Consider the following 26,976-nt stretch of genomic DNA (forward strand, 5'->3'; position numbering starts at 1 on the left):
TGGTATTTGAATAATTTTTTCTTGAATTACCCTTCAACCTCACCTATTAATTGACCTTTGAAGACCTCAACTAGCTTTCATTCTTTTCCAAGGGAGACAGGCAGTGTCCATGATAGCCCATAAATTATTTCCCATTGCATAACAATGTTGAAACCCTCAGCCAAGCACTGGAAGCCTTCCACTCTGGGCCCCTACCATCTCTACATCCTACTGTAGCTTCTTGCCACCCATTCAGCGCTGAGACTGATTACAATCAACTTAATTATGAAGAAGTGAATGGGGAAGAAGAAAAAAGGATAGGTTTAGCCTTGGTTCAAATGCAGCTTGTACCAATGGACATGTTAATTTGCTTGATTATAGTGACTATTTCACACTGTGTGTGTGTATATATATATTATATATGTGTATATATACATTTGTATATGTATTATATATACATATATGTATATATATATTTATATATATATAAAATCATCAAATTATACACCTTAAAGACATACAATTTTAAACTGTCAGTTATACTTCAATTTTAAAAAATGTACCCTGTATTATCTTTAGCAAGTTAATTAATTTTTCTAAGTCTATATTTCCTTATACATAAAACTGTAAGGATACCTAATTCTCCATCTTCTGATAGAATTAGAATTCTCCTTATAGAATGACTAGCATAAAACACAAATATGCATAATAACATCTAACATTTATTTTTATGATTACAGTAATATTTATTACTACGGCCAGGTACTATATATATGTTTGTTCATTTAATCCCTTCAGAAACCCTTTCAGGTAAATACTCTAACCCCATGAGGGAGAAGCTCTCATCATTAAAGTTAGTGCTCTTATAAGAAGACATATAAAAGAGCCTGCTTCTTCTCTCTCTGATCTCAACTATATGAGGATAAAATGAGAAGATCTGCAAACCAGCAGGTAGGTTCTCACAAGACACTGGATCTGCCAACACCTTGATCATGGACTTCCCAGCCTCCAGAACTGTGAGATAGAAGTGTTGATTGTTTTAAGTCACCCAAGTCTGTGGTATATTTGTTACAGAAGGCTGAACTGAGACAAAAGTGGTATACAGTCAGGTTTTAGAGCACCTAACAGAGAACATAGAATATATCGGTCCCTGAATAAATCAATAAATCCAAAAAGAACACAATTCTCTATATACTGCTTTGCTCACTGCTTTGCTGTTACAGTTCTCTTATTGGGATTTCTATTTTCCCCTTCCTACTTCATGTTTAGCTGAAGGCCTGCCCTCCTTTCACAGCCCATCTCAAATCCACTTCAACATTCCTTCTTTATTCTTTCCTCCCTATACCTATTGGTAATCTGTCTATCACTTATGAAACTAATTTGTATGGTATGGCTGTATGTTTCTGTCCCTCCAAAATTCATGTGTTGAAATCCTAACCCTTAAGCATGATGGTATTAGAAATGAATCCTTTGGGACATGCTTAAGTCATGAGAGTGGAGTCCTCAAGAATGGAATTAGTGCCTTATAAAAGGGGCTCCAGAGAGACCCCCTAGCCCTTTCCACCATGTGAGGATACAATGAGAAGTCTGTGACCTAGAAGAGAGCCCTCCCCTGACCATAACGACAACTTAATCTCAGACTTCCAGCCACCAGAACTATGAGAAATAAATTTCTGTTGCTTATAAGCTACCCTTCAGTGGTATTTTATTATAATGGACTTAGACACTTATATCTCACATATTTATGCATATATCTATTTTTGCAATTAGCTTGAGAGACCTGAAAATGCATATTATGTTTGGTTTTTGTTTTTAGTCCTTGAATCCTCCATAACAATCTGGCACAATGCATTGCCTCAAATAAGTGTTCAGTAAGTCTTTGTTGAATTTCTTTTTAATATTATCAGAATAAATTGCCTAGGATTATTTACTTTAAAAAAATCATATTACTTCCCCCTAAATTCCTTGTTATTTATGCATTTTCAGACAAGGCTGGATTTTTTCGTGTAGATGCAACAGAGGTTGGGCCTGAAGTTTGTAATGTGCTTTTGGTAGTAGGCCCATTCCCTGGTCAAAAAGAGTACTCCATCAGATTTTATTGTCCATGTGAATGCATTAATTGAAAAGCAGACCTCCAAAAAGACTGGTTGAACCATGCTGGGGTTCAATCATGCACAGATAAGTGACTACTTACTGCAAGACATCCACTTAGTTTCCTAGCACATATGAGGCTTTCCAGTGTGCACAATGAACTAAAAGTTGCTGAGCACAAAATGCTCTTTATCTAAGTAACACCAGTGCCATCTGCAGGAAAAGCTCAAGCAGCAGTTGTGCTTTTATTCATATGTTTCTCTTTAGGCCCATCAGAAAGCTTTGTCATGCTTTTTACCTGATGACAAACATTACAGGGTTCACCTCTTATGGAAGGTTTCCGTTGATTCTTAGTGAACGAAGCAGATGCTGTTAAAGTATAAAAAACCATAGAACAGCTGAACTAGAGGAATGCTAGTGTTCAAAAGGTCATAAGGAACAGAGGTTCAAAAGGAGTAAGATTTAAGAGATATAAACAAAACCTGGGAAGTAGATGGAAGCCCTTGCCTATGCTAGCCTGGAGAGTCTCATGATCTTATCCATGCAAACGGAGTCTATATCAGAAGTTTCAATGTAGTTTCATTAGACTGAAATATCAAAAAGCAAGGGATTTGAGAAAATATCATTTGTTTTATAACTATTTTTTAGAAGAGACTTTTTATTATGTAAGTCTCTTCTAACCTAAATTTACATTTGATTTCTGGTATGCACAACAAAGTCTTTTAGCCTTCTTTTTGCCTTTTTCTTTCTCTTCCAAGATTCAGGTACTCAAATTCTGGGTTCTATGTAACACTTACCAAAAAAAAAAAATCCATTAATTTACTTTTGGTAGAACTACTTATAATCTTGAGCAGTTTTTATAACAGATAACCTTTTGACTGCCTATAATCCAGTGGAAATACACACTATAAATTCCAAGCTAAAGTAACAATGCTTCAACTCCACCTCCAATAATGTAACATTCTCTTATCCTCCAAAACAAGGAAGTCAATATCTCACCTCTATAACCATAGTTAACAGCAAAAAGATTATTGAAATAAGAAAAGCACTATTACAGCATGAATGGCATTGGCCAAGGAAACTATTTAACCACTAAATATCTTGGCACCAGGCTTTGTAGGGTTATAAGCCCTCTTCATTCAGTTCCCCAAACAGCACTAGGAATGAATCAATATTCTCAAGAAGTGATAAGCAAAAGAACCAAAACCACTGTGTAAAACAAAAATCAATAGCATTGAAATAATGCTAATGAAAAATAACATTCTGTCCATATAAGCACTAACATTAGAATCATTAACAAAGTACAAAGTAGATTCACAAAGAAGAATAAAATCTATTGAGATAACACCTATCTCTAAAGGTAAACATCATGATCTTCAAAAGCATAAAACTAGAATATTGAACTAATGATCTATCATGAAAAATCCACATCATTTTACTTGCTTAAATAAATCGGGTTTTCATGCTCCCTGTAGGTTAAATAACACTTAATGGTCATCTGTAGTTACAGAACCAGTCTAATAGAATCCATTCATAACATCAAAAGCCAACTGTGCATTATTATCCAGAAAAAATTAAATAATACCACATTTAATTCCTTTCATTTTTCAGTTCTCTCCAAATACATTCATTTTGCTCTTTGTTTTACAATGATGAGTACAATTATGTGTCTCAATCTGATGATATCCTCAAACTGTGATCTATGAGAGGAAAAATTATTCGAGTTTTATTGTGTGCAAAGCTTGCTAAATCCCCAATGAGTGCACGGTTAACGCACTTTCCCACTTTTTCTTCCTCATATTTTCTGCCACTCTTAAAAGAAATCTCTCAACTGGGCTTATACATCATGAATGGTTAGCACTGCACATAGAGTACACAATTATTTCTGAGTGTTACTGAGAATGTTGAAAGTTCTACCTGCCCAACATGTCTCTCCCATCAACCTGCTAGAAAACTAACTGGAGAACAGATGTTCAACCATTACCACAAGAAAAAATTTTAAAGATCAGAAATGCTACATACAATTACTGATGTTAACATAACAGTGTAACTATGTATAGAACCCTGAAAAGCAAATAGATTGAACTGAATGAACATTAAGCTTAAATGTAAAATATAGATAACAACCATGATCATGTAGGCATTATTGATAATTGATAATATTGATATTGATAATAAGCTTAATTTCAGTTGTAACAATAAGAGGAATTATCCTATTAAAAAAAAGACTCTCTAGGTAGGTAGAAGGTAAGTGCAGTAAAAGTAAATTAATGAAGATAAACATTTTGGTAGAAATTTGTGGGAGGAAAGAAATGAAAGGTATTATGATATTATAACATTCCTGAGTCACTTCTAGAATGTGCTACTAAGGTCAGAAAATAGACACGGTCATAACTGAGGACCTTAATCAGTTCTTGTCTGTCATTTAGTTCAAACAAAGCATATGAAAGCCTTCATAATTTGGGCACTAAGAAGTCAAAAATTACCTCAGGACTTAAGACCAAAAAAGAACTGGTTAGGGAAACCAAAGTAATGGAAGTCTTAGGATTCAGGGGCCCTGTCACCTGGAGGCTTACAATAACCAGAAGAAGAAAAAAGCAGAGTTAGATGGCTTTAGATAAGTCTAGAATGTAGTAAGACAAGAATTTGAAAGTTCAGAGAAAAATTCAAAATTCTATGGCATGGAAACCTAAAAGGAAAAATAGGTCAAAAGACCTAGAGCCTTCACATGACATTCAATTCTATCTAGTAAATCTCAAATTATCTTTAGGAGGAGAGAAGAGAGTGAAGTAAGCAAAATAAATATGGTAGTCCATGCAATTCATAGGCTAGCTAATACAATGGCCTACAGTTTTAAAGTCTACATGCCAAAAATGAAAAGATTATGCCAAAGACAAGAAAGACATAACCATCAAGGGTGAATATGAGAGTCGCAGGACACTGTTTAATATAGAGACCAGGAAGAACCCACATTTATAAAATACGTAAATTGACCCCAGCTGAAATGAGTATGAATCTCAAAGCCCTGTTCACTCCCAACATCAGGTGCCTGAAAAGGTTCTTGGAGCACTGTCTGTAATCATAGGCCTGGATTAGTGTCCAAGATGTCCCGCACATATAAAAGACCTTTCTTATTCCTTGCCTTGCCTACCTTTCCAGCTCCACCTCTTGCTCCCTAGATACGCATGTGGGCACATACACACACACACCAGTCACCACACCACCATGTTGATTTCTGCCTTTGTGCAAGTTATGCCCTCTGCCTGAAACATCTTCTCTACTGAAGAACTTACTCTTCAGACCCAGCTTCGATGTCATGTTCTCAGCAAAAGCTCCTTTTCCTTTCCTCTGCAGTTGCAGTTATTAGCCTCCTCCTCTATATTTCTTCTATTCTTTGAACTGTATTCTCCCATAAGAAGTTGAAGATTGTAAAATAAATTAGCATAAACAGGAGCAGAATTTACCCACTGTGTGTGATCACCGTCTCCTACAGAAAGACCTTTTTAGGGCTTCGATTTAAATGATTTTCTCACCTTATTCAGTGATGTAAAGGAGCTAAGAAAATGTTTTCTCTCTCAGGTTTGGTTGTAAACTGATGGGAAATGATAATGCACCTGTCCTCATTTAATTCACTTTTAAGTTCTTCTTCATCTTAAATTTTCCAGGTGCGTGATCAAGCAAAACAGTTTACTATACAATTAAAACCTGTCGGAGTTTTCCATCTGGAGGTCCAGCCTGAAGCTCTTCCTACCAGGCAGAGACAAGCAATCCTACAAGTATGAGGAAGGGGATATGAAATGTGGAAGGGATGGCTCTGCAGGGCAGTATAGCTACCCTCACATCTGTGTGAACTTCTGAGCTACAGAGAAATTAGTGAAAAATGTGAGTAGCAGTATCTTGATGTTCTCTCAAAAGAATTATAAATTAATTATATTACTTATTTAATTTTTTCTAAATCTAAATTTCTAGCTGGTGTGAACTAACCTAAGCCAGAAACCCAAAGCAATTGTTTTCCTCTTTTTAAACTCTCTGGCCTTGCATAAAATGCATTAATTGGAAAAATTAACATTTCACAGATCCACTAAAGTGTTCCTCCTTTGTGGTGGTTTAACACAAACAAAGAGTCTATAGAATAGTTCCTTGCCTGATTCTCTTCCCATCAGAATATGAATATGGGCAGATTTGAAGCCTATAAAGGTTTTTAGGTACATGTTAGGACAAAAATCTTTGTTGAGACCTTAATATGTCATGCCTTGTAAAGTTTCTGTAATCTTATAAGGACTTTGATAAGATCAACATTTTCAAAGATTTCCATTCCAACAATTTTTTAAATTATGTAGTTGTGTAGAACTTTCACTGGTAGCTACTAAAACAAAGTCAATCTACTAAATACTGAACCAACACTTTTTTATATTGTCTACACTACTGAGCATACTGTGTCATATCAACGAAAAAGTTATGCCAAAAATGCTTCTGTGTTGTTCTGTCATGAGACAAAGTCCACAGAGACTAATAACCAGTGGATAAAATTAAAGTTATGTGAAAGTTAAAGAGAAGCAATAAGGTTTCTAGAGGGAAAAGTCATCTTTATTCTCTAACTCAGGTGTAGATAGTAAAGTAGATAGGTATAGATAGACAAAAGTATATATAAGAAAGATACCATACTGATAACTGTGTGAACATCTTACTATAAAACAAAGTCAATTTAAGAGAGAAAATAATGGGAAGAGTAAACTGGTTCAGCAGATAAGGAGGAAGAAAAAAAGACAAAGGTTGAAAGTCCGAATGTAGCAATTTGTAGTCAATTAAACAAACATATTATATTACATTTTTATATAGATAAATGTATAAACCCAGGCAAGAACTTCAATATGCATAAACTGATTTGTTCTAAACATATGGTACCAGGTATGACATATATAAAGAATGATTTACTAAGCCAGTGACATCAAAGTATATATGAGTGGGTGGCATGCCTGATCTATTCCCATTACCAGCCTCCCCAACCCTGGAATGAACACTCCCACTCACTCTATGCCCACAAGACATTTATTTTCTTTAATGGAAAAGAAAAAAACAAATAGCAAATCAGTGGCTGGGGGCATTCTGCTTTGCCTCATTGCCCCTTCTCTATTGACTTCCTACTTAATATTACTTTTTGGAAACTTGAAACATTAAACTTCTTGCCATCTCCCAGACATGCAATGTAAATAAAGTCACATTTCAGGATGAAGCAAGGGTTGGGGGGAAAAATCTTCAACTTCTCAGAGCATCCTTATTTTCCATTCAACACATTTAATAATCATCCTCTCTATGGTTTAGAAATACTATGAACATATTGTTTTGTGTAGGTGAGTAATAAAGTAAAAAGGTTTTAGTATTAATGAAAATATACAGATGTATTGTATAAACTCACCTTTATAAACTAAAATAATAGAAATAAAAGCATTATCTAAAACGTTTTTTAAAAGCCGGGCAATGAGTTTATATTTTTTTAAAGACTTATTTGTTTATTTTTGAGAGTGAGAATGAGAGAGAGAGAGAGAGTACATGAGAGGGGGGAGGGTTAGAGGGAGAAGCAGGCTCCTCGCTAAGCAGGGAGCCCGATGCGGGACTCGATCCTGGGACTCCAGGATCATGACCTGAGCCAAAGTCAGTCACTTAACCAACTGAGCCACCCAGGCGTCCCTGGGCAATGAGAATATTAAAAAATTCCAGGAATGTTTCAGAATAGTGTGGCTAGTAGTCAGTCCTGCTTCTAAACTTCAGGTAGAGAGAGATTAAAAGTACAAATCCACCACCACTGCTTTTCACTGCCTCATAGAACAGCTACAAGTTATCAGGCCAAGTCCAAAAGAAACTATCCACTGCTCCAGGAATACCCTTTCTGGGCTGGATTCCTGCCAAAGCCCCATAATTCCTTGTATAGTCACAGCACTCTGGGTTCACAGGAACCCCCTTATATAAAGCTTATCTGTGTGGTGGGGGCAGTGATTTTCAAAGTATAATCCCTGAACCAATAGCAGCAGCATCACCCAGGTCTGGTTGAAAATAAAAACTCTTAGACATCACCCTAGATTTATTAAATCAGAAACTCTGGATGTGGGCCTCAAACATCTGTGTTTACCATCCCTCCAGGAGATTCTTATGTATGTCAAAGTTTGAGAACTACCATGCTAGAGTAACTCGTCTTGGACACACACACACACACACACACACACACGATGAAAAACAGTGTTGTTTCACAGACATTTGGTCATTTGTGTTAAGCTTGCCTGACTAGGACTCTATCTGCTCAACACCCTTTTACTTCTTTGTTCTATTTCCTGTCCTTGTCACTGGAACTTGACTGAGGCTACCCTGGTAGTTTCAAGCTCTAAATCCTGGGGAGAAGTGATGAGGAAAGCTCTTAATGCAAACAAATTTTCCTTTTGCAATGGAAGTTCATGTTTCCTGGTTATATCCTATCTCTAGGAAAGCTATTGGATAGGGTGAAAACAGACAAGCCAGAATCTGAGTCTGTAGATAAACTCTCCTTTTCTTACACGTTCACCCATAAATACTACAAGCACCAACTTAGTGATTAGATTTAACCTTTTCAAACACTTCATAAATATTTAGATATTTTCTTTTTAAGTGTTTCCAAAGGAACAAATGTTCTACATACATTGAATAATCAATTTATTGCATAATTTCCTAAAAGTCAGTAATAACCTGTAGTCGATATCCAACCCATAAAGGAATCTGAAAAATACTTTATTCAAATGCAAAGAGAAAAACTCAAGAATTTGATTATTACTTTCTTCAAACATCATTAGCTAGAAAGATATACAAAATGGAAATTAAATAATAATATTCATTTGTGATTCAAAATTCCCATAGAGGATAGATGATAAGGGTATATATTACATATTTCATTGGCTACTAAAATAATCAACATTGCATTGCATTCGTGTAAAATTTAGCAAATGACAAATTTCCTTTAAGCAGAAACTTTATAGTATACTGCATGATGTTGATTACTGCTGAAGGAGATAAAATCTTACAGCTACTGCTAAGGATTTTAAGCACCACCTGTATACAGCCAGAGAGTCTATCAAGTGCACCGATACGCCACTCAGTTGAGACCCTACCACACTAAGCTCTCACAGAGTCGTGACTACTATTTTGTGACTATTGGCCCTCCTCAAAGTAAAAATGAAGCTGGTTGCTTTAAGAATTTATGTTCTTTTTTTAATGTGACTCCCCCTCCTAATTCCCCCCTTCATTTTTCCCTTGTGAATATTAGGGTAATTATAAACCATTATAAGGAAATACAATTTAGTTTTCTTATTTGTAAAAACAATACTGTATTCACTTGCTAAATGAGAGCAATTCTGAGATTTTTTTTTAAAAACTAGTCTATTCAAGAAATCATGGGAATGAAGAATGGTAATGTACCATTAAATGAAATTGAAAAATAATAAACAAAGTTCATTTCCATTTTCTCCTTCATCGAAACTTTTGCCAAGGCAGTTATTAATGAACAGAATTAATTAACTGCATTCTTTCTTCTAGTATATATAAAATGGTCAAAGGGTAGCTGCAGGAAAGAAAAGAACATAGGATCTAAAAACTTCAAACTAGACCATAATCAGTGATCCAGAGCTGTTTACAAGTGGCTCTTGAGTTTTCTGTATTGCTAAATTTCTATAAAGCAAATCTCTGTTTAAAATATCCCATAACATTGAATGCTTTTTTTTTCAGTTTCTTCAAAGAAAATTTTATTGGATAAATGTCATTGTCTCTTTCCTATTGCTGCTATCACCAATTACCACACTGAGGGTTTAAAAGAAACAAATTTACACTTTTCCATTCCTGGAGGTCAAAGCTGAAAATGAATCTCATTGGGCTAGAATCAAGAGGTCTCTGCAGGACACAGAGACCTTGAACTCCTACTTCTTTGTTATGTGATTTTGGGTCACCATTTTTTTTTAATCCACAAAAATACGTGTTCTTCCAAACTTTTTGTCATAGAATAATAAAACAGAAAAAGCATGTATTTGGAGACCGACAGATCTCTATATAAATTCCCACTCTGTGACATTAAGCAGTTCACTGAATATCTCTGAATATCATCATATTTACAAACTGTGTTCTACCTCATAGGGGCTGAGGAAAAGATTGCATTAAATGAGAGAAGTACCTCATGTAGCATCGGACACCTAAAAGGCATTCAGTAAATGGTAGCTATTCCCATACTTTTGAATAAAATATTTAAATGATCCTCTCCATTCATACCTACTTCTCATACTCCACTCCCAATCACACACATCAATAAAAAGATTTTAAGCACTTTCATCTCTGTCATCTAGAATAATTACAAAACAAAAACATCCACATAAACTAATGCATATGCTGCTATATCTTTGGTAGGGATGATTGGGATAATGCCTTTACTAGTCTTACTTTCTTATTTTCCTTACAACTTTGCTAATGGGCTCTTAATGGTTATTAGAAAATATCAAGAGACAGATTTTTCAAGTGAGGCAGTTTCTGTTGAAGTTGGTCTAGCTATTCAGAATAATTAATTCCTTATAGAAGCCTAGCAACAGCAGGAAGTTTCTGCCAAGCTACTTGATAATCAGCCAGGAAGTTAGCAGGTAAGTGCTCCTTTTAGGTCACCAGTTAATACAGGTGTTTTGAGTTTCTGGAAGCTTTGTTCTCAGAGGAAAAACATTTCAGTGCATCTGAGAAAGCATCAGGGCGACCATAATAAGTCTGAGACCAGTTGCCAGTCATAATTTTAGGCCAGCTGCTACCTCCTTTCGATTTTGAACAAAGAAATACCCTCTGAGAGCACAGTTCTCACCCTGCCTCAGGACTGCTATCACAGAGAACTGTACAAAGCAGATTCTGGCAGGATTTAAACATCATGCTGGGCTGTAGCATAGCTGCAGTAGAATAAGGTCTTAGGTGGGATGGGGATTTGTCAAAACTATGTGTGAAAGAAGACCGGCCTGAGAAGTATAGTTGGTCGATGATAACGTGTTAAGTTTAGAGAAACACAATGGTTTCAAATAAGACTCTCAGAACCTCAATTAAGTTTTATCCCCATCTGACAGTATGTTGGAGGAGATAATACCGAAGCTTTAAAATCCAACAATACGTTTGAAACTACACACTAGCTAGGTGATCTTGGGTAATTCCCATGATCTTCTAAGTTTCATTTACCTCATCTATTAAATTGGTGAAGATAATAGCACCTATGTCACAGGATTACTGTGATGACTAATTGAGCTAATATTATAAAGTTCTTAGCACTGTGCCGAGATATAATAGGGCTAAATAAATGGTGACTGCCAGGATTATATGGCAGTTACATTGTCATAAACAGAAAACCTAAATTAGCCAAAAGGACTCATCCCAGCTGCCTATACACTTTCAAGGCGCCTTCTCATTCTGTCAACAACTTCCATCCAACTTCTTCTACTTACATCTCATTGGCAAGAACTAAGCCAAGCCTTGCTACACAGGGAGGACAGGAAATACAATATTTTAGCCATACAATAAAAATTAGGGTTTGCAAATAAGAAGGAAACACGGATTTGGGTGGGAAACCAGCAGACTCTGTCACAACAGGTGACATTGGTTCTTATCTATCATTCCAGTCTTTTACTGTCTTTACTAAATCTACCATCTCTTTCTTCTATCTGGAATAATGACTACTAAAGTACAAATTTTTTTTCCTCTGGTATTTTTCCCTCCAAGAAGTCCTCTATTATTCATCATCTCTATATGGGGTAGCTCAAAAAATTAAATCTCTAGCTTTGCCTTAAGTCAGAAGTTGGCTGGAGTCAAGCCTCCTGCAACTTGGTAAGTTTTGTTCAAATCCCACCTTCAAGACCTTCCCCAAGATTTCTGCCAACTCCCAGGGCTTCCGTTCTCCTAATTATATTTGATTTCAGGTTCCTGCTACCATGAGTATCCACTGTTCTATATGCAACACAGTTGTAACACACCCAGACCCAAACCCTTTGTTGAATAAAAAAAGTTATATGATAGATAGACAAACATACACTCCCACAATACAACTATGAGTAAAATAGGCTTGCCTGGAAATCTGAAGCAGAAACAGAAACATGGCAACAATTTCAAAGGTCATATTTGACATTCACCTTCTTAAAATGTCCCTTATCCACCCCAAATGAGAAAACTTCATTGGCCATGTCTCCTTATACCTTCTCTTTGGACTCTCCCTTCCCCTCCCATCTCTTCCCCCTTTCATCTCAGGAGAAAAATTAATTCCTCTCATTTTCTCACCTGGATTATTGCATTAACATTCTAACTGGTCTCTATACTTACACTTTGCCCTTCTACTGCCCATTTTCAACAGGGCAGCTAGAGAGAGCCTTTGAAAACGTGTCAGTTCATTTCATTCCTCTGCTCAGAATCCTCAAATAGCTTCCCATGAGACTTGGTAGAAAAGCCAAAGCCCTTATAATATGTCCTCCTTGACCCGGTCCCCCTAGTAACTCTCCGACTTCTCTCCTACCAACTCCAGCTTTGTTCAAACAAAAGTCTCCTTGCGGTTCTGGAACACTCCTGCCTCAGAGCCTTTTTTCCCTCTGCCTAGAATGATCTTCCCCCAGTTATCTAAGTGGCTTACTCCACCTGCCTCCTTGAGCTTCTGCTCAATTGTCAGCTCAGTGATAACTTCCCAGACACCATTTTTATAATAGCAACCCTTCACTTCCCAATAACCTATCCACCATCCTTGCTTTATTTTTCCCCATAGTGCTTATCACTTTCTGACAATCTATATAACTTGCTCATTTATTTGTTTTATTATCTTTCTACCCACTATAATGTAAACCTCATGAAGGCAGAGATTATGGTCTGTTTGTTTGGGTTTTTTTTAGAATTTATTTATTTATTTGAGAGAGACCATGTGAGAGAGAGAGAGAGCACAAGAGAGCACAAGGAGGGGGAGGGGCAGAGAGAGAATCACGCTCCCCACTGAGTAGGGAGACCCATGCAGGGCTTGATACCAGAACCCTGGGATCATGACCTGAGCTGAGGGCAGAAATTTAACCAACTGAGCCACCCAGGTGCTCTGATGATGGTCTGTTTTTATGGCTGCTCTATCTTCACAATATTTGACATGACCTAAGTGCTCAGTAAATATTTGTTAAGTAAATCATAAAAGCATTTTCCTCATGCAGAGCATCTTAACCATCAGTTGTATTATTTGGGCTTCCGCAGACAGCCTTTTTATATCAATTGGTTTATTACTTTTGCCAATCAAAATGTTTCCTTCATAAAAGGAATGCTCTGCCAACTATTGGGAAGACAACTTTCCCACATTTTTAAACCTGTTGTGGCCTTTGTGGTGGCCATGAAGGAATGTTGCTCAGATTCTCCTTCAAGTAACAACCTGCTCAAAAGACTGTAGTCAGCTAACAACCTCTATCTTCAGGACTTACCACAGCATTCACACCCACGCTGAGGCCTTGTCTTGCTGGCTGTGGCCTGTTGAGGACCAAACATAAAGGGTACACTGGAACTTGGAACACCTGATCAACACAGGACATGGGGGGACAGTCTCTGCTCTGGGGCTCCCACTGGCCTGGCCAGGACTTGCTACTTCACAGTAGTCTGGAGCGATTTTTATCCGACCGTCCTCCTTTCCTTTCAGACTTTTCACAGGTGTCACACCTGCATCTGTCAGTTCCCCGTGGACTCCTGACCCCTCCCTGCTTATTTCTCACAGGTATTTTCCTAAAAACTATCTTATATTTCAAATTCTGTCTTGGTGACTGCTTCTCAGAGGACCTAGCCTGGCACAGTCTTCTGGGCATTTTCAGTTGGATATACAGTAACCAGCTCAAATTCAGTGTGTTCAAAACCAAATTCTAGAGGCTTGTGTGAAACTTGGCCCAGAACACTGTGAATCAAATTGGAGCCATTTGGGGACTGAGACCCATTGTGGGAAGGGAAAAAACAGCACTGAAAACCATTTCCTAGGACTGAGCATAGCAGCACCCCAGGCCAGGGCATCCCTGGTAGAAAGGAATTACTCGGATTCAATTCATATACAAAGAATATCATCTAGGTTTCTAGATATTCCAGATATTTTGCCCTTTTTGGAATATAATTTTTTGAATAATTTTAACCCTAAAGTTTATTAAAATAATAGTGGAAAATAATTTTTAAGAACTAAGTTCTGGATAATTTTGATGTGGTTTTTATCAAAATAAAATAGTAAAATTCTAATTTTTTTAAAGATTCAGACATTTCTTCAATATTTAGGTTCAAAACAGATTATAAATGGCTAGGAATTTAAGTTGATGGAATTTTTGCCTTCTTCCCTTTCATTGGTATTCTTCAGCCAGAGCTGTAAGATATTTTTGATCCATATGCTGAGTAGTTTAAATAGTTTCAAATCACTGTTTAAATATTGCTGAAGTTTCATGATAGATATTTTTATCTTCATTAAACGTTATAGGAATTTCTGATGTTAGCTTGTTCCATGTCACAGTGGGATCACTTTTCTAAACGAAGACATTAAAAGTGTAAATTTGTTTAAGATGTTGCCATTTCACAGGAGCATGGTAGTGGCAAGATACCTACATGTCTCCATGATGATTTGAAATGTTTTTCCTTCAGATATGAAATTCTCTTTTGGTTTTGCTTTTAGCTCCTGAAACCTATTTCATCTGGAAAGGATGTCAACTGTACAAGTACATGGAAAAATATAGAAACAGGATCCAGAATACATTATGATCTTAAAAGCAAAGAAATTGGCTAATTTTGAAGATCGCCATATAAAAATTTTTAACAGAATTGTAAAATTCTGACTTGAAATTTTATGACTGACTTGAAATTCTATGTCAAATATTTACATGTTTTAAAGATATATATTTATATATCTTTAAAAAAAACCCAAACCTGGGTATTAATTCAAAGAAAACAAAGTTTAAAAAACAAACTGAAAACACAATTTCAAAGAAAAATTCTAACACATTTCTGTGCAGTCCTGTTGGATTTGGGACTTGCCATGAGATATTGAAGACTGTTTTTTACTGAATCAGACTTCACCCAAAATGGCACAGAATAACTTTAATTTTTCTTCTCTACCATCAAAAATCATCATTGGATTATGAGAAGCATTATGAAAATTTTTCATGGACAAAAAGTTGCTATGATGTAAATCATAGATAACAAAATTCTCCAAATACTTTTGACTCTCGTATTCGGCATCCTAATGAAGATAACACGGTAAGGTAAGAAAAATTGGGTGGTGTATAGAAGGAATAAATGGTATTGAAAACATAAATTATGAAAAGGGATATACTGTGTTAGTCTGCTTGAAATGTTACAACAAAACTCCATAGACTGGATGGCTTAAACAACAGACATTTATTTCTCACAGTTCTGGAGGCTGGGAAGTCCAAGATCAAGGTACCAGTATGGTCAGGTTCCTGGTAAGAGCTCTCTCCTTGCCTTACAGATGGCCATCTTCATGCTGTGTCCTGACATGGTGGGGAGAGAGATAGCAAGCTCTCTGGTCTCTTCTTCTAAGGGCACTAATCTGATCATAAGAACCCAAATCTTAAAACCTCAGCTAAACCTGATCACTTCCCAAAAGCCCCCATCTCCAAATACCACCACACTGGGGGTTAGAACTTTAACATATGAATTTGTGGTGAACACAAACATTCAGTCCATGACAGATACTATGGTAGAAGTTCCTATTCTTATAGCAGTAATTTCCATTCAAGAAAAAAAACGACTCCACAAAAATAATGTCCCTAACAATGAAACCAAGGGTGGGAATGGGGGATGCCAAGAGGAGACAAGTGAGAATTCAAACAGGTTGAGGCTGAAGATCTTATATCCTTAACTCCTGAATATGAGCAATAACTAAATTGAACATCTTTAGCTCTAGGTATATAGGGCCTACATGCACAAACACATAAATACTCAACCAAAAAATCTCCTAAGCTTCTTTCTTAGAATAGCCTCTAAAACCTTTATCTAGAGTACTAAGAACGATTGTCATTGAGGAAGATGATACAAAAGCCTGGCAGAGGGGTGCTTGGGTGGCTCAGTGAGTTAAGCAACTGACTCTCAGTTTCAGCTCAGGTCATGATCTCATGTGTTGTGGGACTGAGCCCCATTTCAGGCTCCATGCCCAGTGGGAAGCCTGCATGAAGATTCTCTCCCTCTGTCCCTCCCCCCATTTACATACGCTCCCTCTCTCTATGTCTAAAATAAATAAATAAGTCTTTAAAATAATAATAATAAAAATAATAAAAGACTGGCAGATATCTGGATTCCCAGGAGTAGAAAATTTTTAGTTATAGCCAGCTAAGAACAAGGCTGGTTCAAGTGGTATAAAGTCTTAGTCCCTAAATGTGCTGCTCTTCCTACAAAAGCTCACCAACGTAAAGCCAAACTAAAGAAACTAGAGATGGGATTTCTTTCATTCATAAGTCCACCTACAATATTGGTAATTTTAATACTTTTGAATCAGCTGCCAAGAATGTTAGTGCAAAAAATTTAATAAAAGAGTATAATCACTCAAATTCTTAATCAACAGCCTCATCTATCCAAACTGATTTGAATAGGCACTGATAAAAAATGTGAATTCTTGAAAACATTGAAAAGGGACAGAGAGGAAGAGGAAACTGAAGATGAAAGTCAGGTTGATCCTGACTTCGCGTAATAGCAATTGTATCCTCCAGAAAGGGCTATCAACCAAAACTTTGATGAAAATTATATTCCTCAAAACAATAACAATGCTGCTGTGATTTCCCAACAAACCATTCAGTCTTCAAATTTTCCACAAACTGATGTGAATATATAGAAGACATTTGGAACAGTGCCTGGTACATAGCAAACCTGCGATAATGTTAAGTATTATGTAATATAGTAGGAAATATGGTGCTATCAGCTTTGGACTTAAAACAATTATAGTTTGTACTTGTGTCAGTCATAGCTCAATATCTGCCATGTTGGCTATTACTTGTAGGTACCAGGGCAAGTACCAATTTCTGGAAAGTCTGGTGATAAGATATAAGATAAGCACTCAAAACTATAATGTACATGCTAAATAATAAAAAAATTAAATTGTAGAGTACAAACTAATTGCTAATCAAATCTGAGAAGAAAGGACATCAAAACCTGTAATTCAGGACTTCTTGGAAAATGCAGAACTGACTTCAAGGAAGAATTATTTTTGTGAAGGTAGAATGTGTATGTGAGTAGGCATTTAATTTGAAAAAAATTCTAATGCTCAATTTTTTAGATTAGTCTTTTTACTTACATATTGTTTATTTTGTAACCCCTTTTTAAGCAATAAAATCAGATTAATATAAGGCAAGCATTCAGTGATACAGGAATGTAAACTATTTTTTTACAAGAATTGGTTTAGAAAACCAATTATTACATCTTTCCTATATGTTCTGAATTTCTATAAATGACTCAATATGAATTGGATATTTGAGTTTTGTGAGATTGTAGAATATTCCAAATCTTAGAAAAGCATGGGAAGATAGACAAAACTCCTTAGGTCACTCAGGCAAATTACTGCCATGTGTCATACCTTGCAGCAAGTTTATTCACATGTTACCTTGTGCTCTCTGTGGTCTGGCCTCAACAGGACTAGTCTACAAAATAGATGCTTTTAAAAACCAAAACTCAAACATGCATCATGGCCTTATCCCCATGTCTGTAATGGGACAGGTGCATCCTTGATTATTTACACAGAGTGCCAAGAAAAGGGGATTGTAGACAGAGCCAGCATGCCTTCCCTGGGCTTCTTCAAGAGAGCTCATCACTAGCTGAACCCCAGGGATCTGGAAGTGGGATGAGAGTAAGCAGAAGGAGAGCAATATAAACAGAAGATTAAAATCGTAAGTAAAAAACAATAATGGCTGAGGATGATGAGGAAAAATATATTTGGTTTCTCTCTTAATTTCCTTTGCTTTCTGAAAAGCTGAGGAATTTTGTTAAGAATAGCTTAAGAATCATTTTATATCAAGGAAACTAAACATGATGCTGATAAAATATACAACTGCCAAACCTATGAACAATGTTAAAATATGTATTTTTTCAATTTAAAAGATGAAATGATTATGTAAGCAAAAATAGTAAGTCAAGAGAAGCTGTGACATAGAAGAAAGAGCACTGGTCTTAGAACGAGGTTTTGGTTGGTGTCCTGCTTTTCCACATGATGACTATGTGATTTCAGCCTCTGCTTACTCATGTGTGAAAGGGGGATAACATTGTCACCCATCCCACAGACTACTGAAGAATCTAATGGGTTGAATAGCAATCCCAAAAAGATATGTCCTAATACTCAGTACCTCTTAATGTGACCTTATTTTAAAATAGTGTCTTTGCAGATTTAATTAAGAAATTCAAATGGGAGATTATACTGGATTTAGAGTGGGCCCTAAATCCAATGACAAGTGTCTTTATAAGAGACAGAAATGGAGAAGACAGAGACACAGAGGGGAAGATCACATGAAGACTAAGGAAGAAAATGAAGGTATGCAGCTACTAGCCAAGAAGTGCAAAGAATTGCCAGCAGTCACCAGAAGCTAGGAAAGAGGCATGGAGCAGATTCTCCCTCCAAGACTTCAGATGGAGCCAACCTTGCCAACACCTTGATTTTGGAATTTTGGCCTCCAGAACTGTTAGAGAATAAACTTTTGTTATTTAAAGCCACCTAGTTTGAGGTAATTTGTTAAGTAGTCCTAGTAAACTAATACAGAGTCAAATGAAATATTATATATGAAAGTGGGCATAACAACTGCTGATAGCAGTCACTCGATTTTCTTTACTAAAATTTATTGTAATCCCTTTTGAAAGAGTTATTAATACTTTTGGAGTAAAATTATTATAAGATTTGTGCTTTTCCTGGGGGTAGCCATCTTCCATTGCCTCTTATCATAAAGGGATAGTGCAACCACTTAGAATACATAATTAAAATATTTTCATTGCAAGCAACAGAATCAACTCAGGCTAGTGCAGAAAAAAAAAAGGAAAAACCCTACTAAATAAGAGGGTGGGAATTTTGAAGGGAGGTTACAGGGTACCTCTGAAACTCAGAGGAAGAGCTAAACAATCAAGATTCAGACTCAATAGCAGGTGTTTCTGGATTATAACCACCAAATCAGAAGGCATGTGATTCTTTATCCCGGACTGAAAAATATTGTTTCTGCAGTATTTTCCTTTTAGAAAAACTGACAATTGAGGTCCAAAGGATCAAACCTTAGAAAAAAGTATCTCAACTGTGTTATTTGAAAGAATTTTAATTCCTGAAAAAAAACTTGATATTTACATATAGAGATTTGTAACTCTCTCATTAGCTTTTAAATAGATCAAGAAGCATCCTTCCATCCCAACCCTTCATAATGAACACATTGTTTTTACTGGAAAACAGGGTAATGGAAAGTATCCAAAAAACAAAACACATTGTTTTTGTTGTTTTCATTTCCATCTCCGTCAGGAAAAAAAGCCTGGTTTGAATGTTCAGACTCATTTGAATAAAAATGCAACCATGACTTTTGAATTCTAAGACCTGCCTAAATGGCTGAAGTCTTAGGAAATATGTCTCTTAGATACATTATGCACCTTAAAATCTTGCTTGAGGAAATTATCATGTTTGAATTATTTCGAGATGCAGACAGAAACAAGGCATTTTTCAAGAATATATTCTATTTGCCTTTGGCAATTTGCTCTCAGCTTCATTCAGAATTCTCACTAAGAGAAGAGTTAGTGCAACTGGTAGGTTTCCTGCCCTAGAGATTTAAGTGAAAATAAAACTTAGATCACAAGTGAAATCAATTTGATAGATTCCTTCAAACTAAAGCTAAACCCAGTAATCTTTATTTGGAAAACAGTGGTCTATGGAGGAATAAAAAGACTAAGCTTACAAATATTTTTCAGGTAGGAAAATAAGACATTTACTGGAAACCCAAAATACATAACAAAAAGGGTAGAAAACATCCATGCTACAATGTTTTGAAAAATTTTTAAATAGATAAGCTTCTTAATATCATGCAGATAAATTTCTTATAATCCTAGAATTAGAATCATTAGTATTTAAATCTTGACAACCACAAGCTAATAGGTATGCAGACATATATAGAAACAAAATGACCTCTGTTCTCTAGATGCTTTGGTCATAAATCAGTACAACACATCCTTCAAATATAGTCATTTTTTTTCTCCCAGATGCTAACACACAACCATAGTTTGTGAATGTTAATAATACCATATATATTGGCTTCGTTTTTATAAAGACTCTCCACATGAAGACAAAGACAGCTCCTACATAATCCCAGTTTACCATAATTTCAGGAAAGACTGCCTCCTTCCCAGTAGTGCTAGAAAAAATAGCAAGATAAGAAATGCATCTGGCACTGAGCCCATACATAAACCAATAACTCAAGCTAGAGGGATAGCTACTCTACCAAATCTGAGTTATGTGCCAATCCCTGGAGCAATGGGTAGGATCAGCCCCATGAACTCCACATGGAGAAATGGTGTTTTTGAAAGGAAAAGAGCAATTTCCATCCAAGGGAAAAGCAAAAGAATGCTTGTTGAGTTTACCAGGTAAGAGTCCCAACAGGAAACAAATGGAACACTCAAATTAAGGTAATTCAAGAAAATTTGTTTATGAAGAGATGAATTGCAAAGGTATAAATGGGGTATAGAGGGATCATAAGAGATAGTATAGTACTTAGAAGATTTGTCCAAAGGGATAAGGGAAAGGAGGAGTTACTAAAATCAAGAAGCAAAGGGTCCTGTAGAGAAACCCTATTGTGAGTCACAAAGATCTTCAGTAAGGCACACAACTAATCCAAACTAAACTCACAAGAAGAGAGCCTGGGAAATAAACCCTCTCTCCCTCCAATCCCCTTCAAGGAATAACCATTGGCTAAATTCAACTGAAATCTAGAGGACATGGGAGCCCATTAAGATAAGGCTTAAAAGGCAGGCCCCAGGGCAGCAAAATAGTAAGGGCAGATAATGGATCCTGAGGGGCAAATGAAAAATATGCAACACACTGAGCAAGCAGAAAGAATGTACATAATTTACCAGATCCCTTGGCTGCTCATCCATTCATTCAAAAAATAGCAATTGTGTCCCTCAATGGACAAAACACACTTTTAAGTAAGGAAAATACAAAATTAAAAGAGACAAAGTCTTCTCTCAAGCAGTTCACAGTCAAAAAAGAAAAAGGAGCCTGAAACTTTTTTAAAGTGCAACAAACACATTCACTCCAAGAATTTGATTCTGGAGCAGTTTTTCAATAATTTGTTATATTTTATCCCTATAGATTTGGACAAGCAGACTTTTTCTATATAGGAAATTACCTAATACATAATGGAGACCATAAGTGATCACAGACATAAAGCTTTTGTTCTGTTGTTGTTGCTGATTTTTAGAGCGATCAGGTGCTCTCTAGCTCTAAGAAAAGGTACATGTACACAGTACTGAAGGAACACAAAGAAAAAGAGTATTTTTAATAGTACATTAAGGGAAGGAGTTACTGGGGAGAACTACCATAGAGGGAGTGACTCTTCAATTGAATCTTTATAGATAAGGAAGCAAGCAGGTCAATCAGGAGAATAAGGGAGGAATGACATTCTAGAAAGAGAGAATATTATAAGGAAAGGCATGCAGTGGTATTATAATAAATACAACATATTAAAGCAACTGTATGAAATCCAAAATGACCAAAAATTATATAGTCTACTACTCAATGAATGAGAAAGCCAGAAAATGTTATTCTGTGCATGTTTATATGTATGTATATCATTTTTTTAAAATTGAGAACTGATAATATGCCTTACATTTCTTTTCTATACCCCAACATACTCCAAGGTTGTAAGTAATGAAGCTGAATAAAAAAATTGTCAGATTAAATTTGTGTTTAGGGCACCTGGGTGGCTCAGTCATTAAGCGTCTACCTTCGGCTCAGGTCATGATCCCAGGGTTCTGGGATCGAGCCCAGCATTGGGCTCCCTGTTCAGCAGGAAGCCTGCTTCTCCCTCTCTCACTCCCCTTGCTTGTGTTCCCTCTCTCTCTGTGTCTCTCTCTGTCAAATAAATAGAATGTTTAAAAAAAATGTGTTTAATTTTCATCAGTAAATAAATATTCTTGATTGGTTGATTTTTTTAAATAAAATTCAAATTGGGGCACCTGGGTAGGTCAGTTGGTTAAGCATCTGTCTTCGGCTCAGGTCATGATCCCAGGGTCCTGGGATCGAGCCCCGCATCAGGCTCCCTGCTCAGCCAGGAGCCTGCTTCTCCCTCTCCCTCTGCTTGCCGCTCCCCCTGCTTGTGCTCTCTCTGTCAAATAAATAAATAAAAATTCAAATTAATATTATTTTGAAGAAAATACTAAGTAGAGATTTAAGAACAAAAATTATGAATTATTTCTAGGATTATTTTAGAACTCATTTGCCAACAAGATAATAAATTCTTCTAAAATAAAACTACCTACTCTGACATTGAAATAATAACATTAAGGGGTTATTTCCAAATAAAGTCATACCAAAAGATTGAATATTCATAGTGACATCAGTTTTTTTTGTTTTATTTTTTTAAGTCTAGAAAGAAGTTTAAGAGAATAATTTCTACAAAATCATTCATAGTCATCATTTATGAAAGAAAATTTTTAAATCCCCAAATTACAGTAGAGTAGAATGAAATGAATCATGAAATATATATAATTTTTTATAGAATTCTAGGTTTAAAAGAAACCTAGATAATATTAATAACTTGATTATAAAAATTTACCTTGCCTATTAACAATATTGAAAAGAACTTCTAAGGACAAGAATAGATTAAATCATTCAGAGGTGCTTGTCTCTTTCCTGTCTGTTTACCTGTCTCAATTTAAGTTTAAAATCTTTTTTTTAACTATCTGCAGAAACTCCAGGGAACATGAGAGAAAGGTATAGGGAAAAGTCTGCTGCAAAGGGTAGAGAAGTAGAATCCAGTTTTAGTGGCTGAATACTATGGTGACATTGAAAGCAGTTACCAGAGTGTTCTGACATGCTTGCCACTGAGACTTTGGGCAGAAGTGTAATTTTAAATGTACAAAAATCATCCTAAGATTAAAAGCCTAATTTTAAGTTTGCCATCAACTTAGTTTCTTTGAGTAAGTCCCTCATCTTTGAGCAAGTCTCTCACACTTGCTGAGCCTAGAATTATCTTCACTTCTAACAAAAGGATGTTGAATCAAAGCATCTCTAAATTTCTTTCTAAACTCTTCTGTTTGTATGATTGGCTAGTCTTCTCAACATCTGAATTTTCCCCGATCATTACATTAAGAGCACAAGTTATCTCTGAGTCTCAGGGTTTTCAAGGTCTTGACTCCACCATTCCCAATAAAAAACCTAGGTTAGCTTAATTTAAAAATTTAAAAAAGGGGGGGGATTAGTCTTCCAATCTGTGATGGAAGCCTCCTATGGTTCTCATGAAGGCAAATGGACTTAGAAAACCAGACCTGAGCAATGTTCTCAGGCTATCTCAAAATAGAAACAGAAATGAAAAATCTAATACCAAAGAAGGAATTCTAAAACCAGTCTTGACTCCAAAGACACAGTGCAAAGTGGAAATTTGAAATTACTGAATAACAGAACTTAGTACTTACCATACAGTTGCTAGAAAAACAAGTCATTATGATCCTATAATAGCCAGTTCTCACCACACTGCACTAGTCACCATACTTCATCCTTAACAAGTACAGAATCAGACTGAGCAATAAGACCACTTAAGAGTCAGCAGCCTCCACCTTAAACATTCCACAACTGACTTGAGGGAAGGAAGTCATTACAATTAGACATTTAATCTAAAATACTTACAAATGAGGAAGGGACAATTCATATGAAATTAAGGGAGCAACTAGATTTGAGTAGAGTGGAATAAATTATATGAAAAATAAATAAGAAGACAACTGGTAGTAAGGAAATACAAAATACTCAAATTGAAGCTTCTCAGATTTTTCTTCTGATATAATGACAGAGGACAATCAATGTATTCCCCAAGCCCTTCACAAGGAAGAACTCTCTCTGAAATCATATTCTTTCTCTTAAAATAAATTCATATAAATTTTGTATTCTGCAACAAAATACTCAGGGAAAACAAGGCATGTGTGTCCTGTGTCCTGATATCTCTATGGTGGTTATATCAGTTTAAGAAGCACAGAACTAAAATATACAAGTAAGAATTATGAAAGTATCTGATAAAATAGAAAACACAAACAGAAGATTCAATCTATAATTAATGTATTAGTTTCAGACAATACTGCTGATTTGTAAATCACAGTCCTGGTAGGGATATCATAATGTCCCTAGGAGACTTTCTCTCCTTTAAACTAAGATAGGAAATGCTACTGTATATTCTGATAAATCCTAGTAATTGCCTTGTCATAAAGCTCATCATTCTTAATTACTATCACTTACGTGATTTTTCTCCCTTCTCCATTAGTAGGCTTTATAAAGACAGGTACTATCTTCTTATTTACCACTGTCTTCCAGTGTCTAATGTGATGCCTATAAACAACCATTTTTGTTGAATCTCCAAGCCCTTGCTAGCCCACCCTGAATACCTGAGAGTCAATGCTAAGACTCTTAACAACATACCAAAAAGAAACTAATCCATAGTATTTAAATTAGGGACAATACAAATGAAATTTTTTCCTTTGCCTGAAGATTATAGATTTTTTTAAAAAGCTTAAAGAAAAATTTACAAAAATTTAAAAGAGACAGAGTTGATACCACAAAAGAGTAAAAAGCAAGACACTTTTCCCTTCAAACCAAAAAAAAAAAAAAACCTGAAACAATTTGTCAAAAAAAGTTTTATAGATATAATGATCAAAACAAGGAACCATGAAAGTTAAAAGATAAAAAATATTTCTAAAAGATAAACAGATTTGACAATGAAGAAAGCTAAGATAAATATTATTTTATTAGATGACACAGCCTTGATAAATTGAGAACTGAACTTTGAATTTCAGATAGATTTCAGACTATTGAGATAAAACAATAAAGAAAATAAGGGGATTGGAAATGTAAATCCAAGTAATTGTTATTTTTAGATCTTCTTGGAAGAGTATATTATTTGCTTGGTGACAGTATAAATAACAGAAGTTATAAAAATAGCTATTTCAAAATATATCAGTGATAATAATATTGGAAATTTGTGGAATTTCTGATTAAGATGGCTGATGAAGTCCACAAATTTTACCTTTCCCTCAAAATGAAATAATATTAACAAATATTTCATTTTTAAAACATTGGAAAAAAACAAGGAAAATGCCAGCAGAAGTAATAAGAAATTCCTGGAAAATATATAACACATGAGAATAAATTAATGGGGAAATCCAACATTACCAGAAATCCATAACCACACACAAGTGAAAGGAAGAACCCTCTAAACAAGAAAGTTTTCCCAGCAGATCACAGAAATGGTACAAAGATCAGAGACATGGGTGTGTGGGGCTTAGAAAAGGAAAGGCCCATGGGGATTCTACCAGGTAATTATTGAACAGCAGAATATTTGCAGCTATTTCTATTTTTCCCCCAAGATAATGTTCTAAATAAACTCTGCAGAGGGAGTTCTAACTGAAGATATATTTGGATTGAGCATTGGGGCTAGAAAAGTGAGCAGTACCCTTATAGCTACTAAAACAAACAGAGAACATCCTGGAAGGAAGGAAGGAAGAGAGAGAGAGAAGGAAGGGAGGGAGGGAGGGAGGGAGGGAAGGAGGGAGGGAGGGAGGGAGGGAGGAAGGAAGGGAGGAAGGAAGGAAGGAAGGAAGGAAGGAAGGAAGGAAGGAAGGAAGGAAGGAAGGAAGGAAAGAAGGAAGGAAGGAAGGAAAAAGAAAGAAGTTACTTACCCATCCCACCAGGACACATCCCCTCGCATCCACACATCATCTGTACAGCTCCTATAATGAAGATATAATTCATTGTCCTACAAACAGATTTTTCAAGAATTCCTTGCTAGGTGGACAAAGCTAAAAATACATACTAAAGAAACAACCAGAACTCTCATATAACACTAGCGGAAGTGTCAACTGGCACACCCTCTTTGGAACCAATTTGGTGGGAACTACACCTCCCTCCTCTCCTCTAATTTATCTTCCACACTGTTTTATGAATTGTTCTCTTATTAAAAATGTTTTACAAAAAAGAAAGGAAAGGAAAATTGGACTTCTGCAGCCAGGAATGACAGGTAAATCAGATAAACTCTCCCACTTAGGTCAATGAGAAAATCTTGCAAAATATATACTATATTAAAATTATCTACTTGAATGCATGACAGAACTAATATTATAGTGAAGAATTACATAGCCAAGACCTATGACAGAAATATCCAGAAAAGTAAACCTATCATTTGTGGTTGCTTGACCCCTGAGGGTATTTGCCAATTCCAGAAGTGATAGATGAGAGGTTAAGCAGTACTATGAAAGCTTCATGCTGGAACTCAAAATCCATGAAGGATTGGAGCTCTAATAAAGCCCCTCACAAGTTTACCTGGGAACTCCAAAAGGATCAGAGTGAATCAGAAGTAGCATAATCCTTACACAGACTACAGTCTAACTTTCAGTCGTTTGCATTGAGCAAGAAAAATAACTGTGGACTACCCAATCCAGAAATGGAGTCTTCTTTGAAGGAAAATATTATCATAGGCCTTATAATTTTTTACCAACAATTTTGTCAATACAATGTCTAGCAAACAATAAAAATAAACTGTAAATGAGAAGATCAAGACAGCATGGACAAAAATAAGTAGAATCAACACACCATAAAAATAGAACCACTAAAACTAAAGATAATAAAATTTTCAGGTATAGATTTTGAAATAATTATGCTCATTAAAGAAATAAAAAATT

At 35.8% G+C, this 26,976-nt stretch overlaps 1 pseudogene; it reads left to right on the forward strand.

The window, feature by feature from the left end:
• Positions 1 to 21,596, forward strand: part of LOC114206150 (vasculin-like) — a 48,484-nt pseudogene extending 26,888 nt beyond the window's left edge.
• The last annotated feature ends 5,380 nt before the right edge of the window (positions 21,597 to 26,976 follow it).

The sequence above is a fragment of the Eumetopias jubatus genome, unplaced genomic scaffold, assembly GCF_037043125.1.
Source record: "Eumetopias jubatus isolate StellerSeaLion01/CBP00866 unplaced genomic scaffold, mEumJub1_p1.0 scaffold_7, whole genome shotgun sequence".
Lineage (NCBI taxonomy): Eukaryota > Metazoa > Chordata > Mammalia > Carnivora > Otariidae > Eumetopias > Eumetopias jubatus.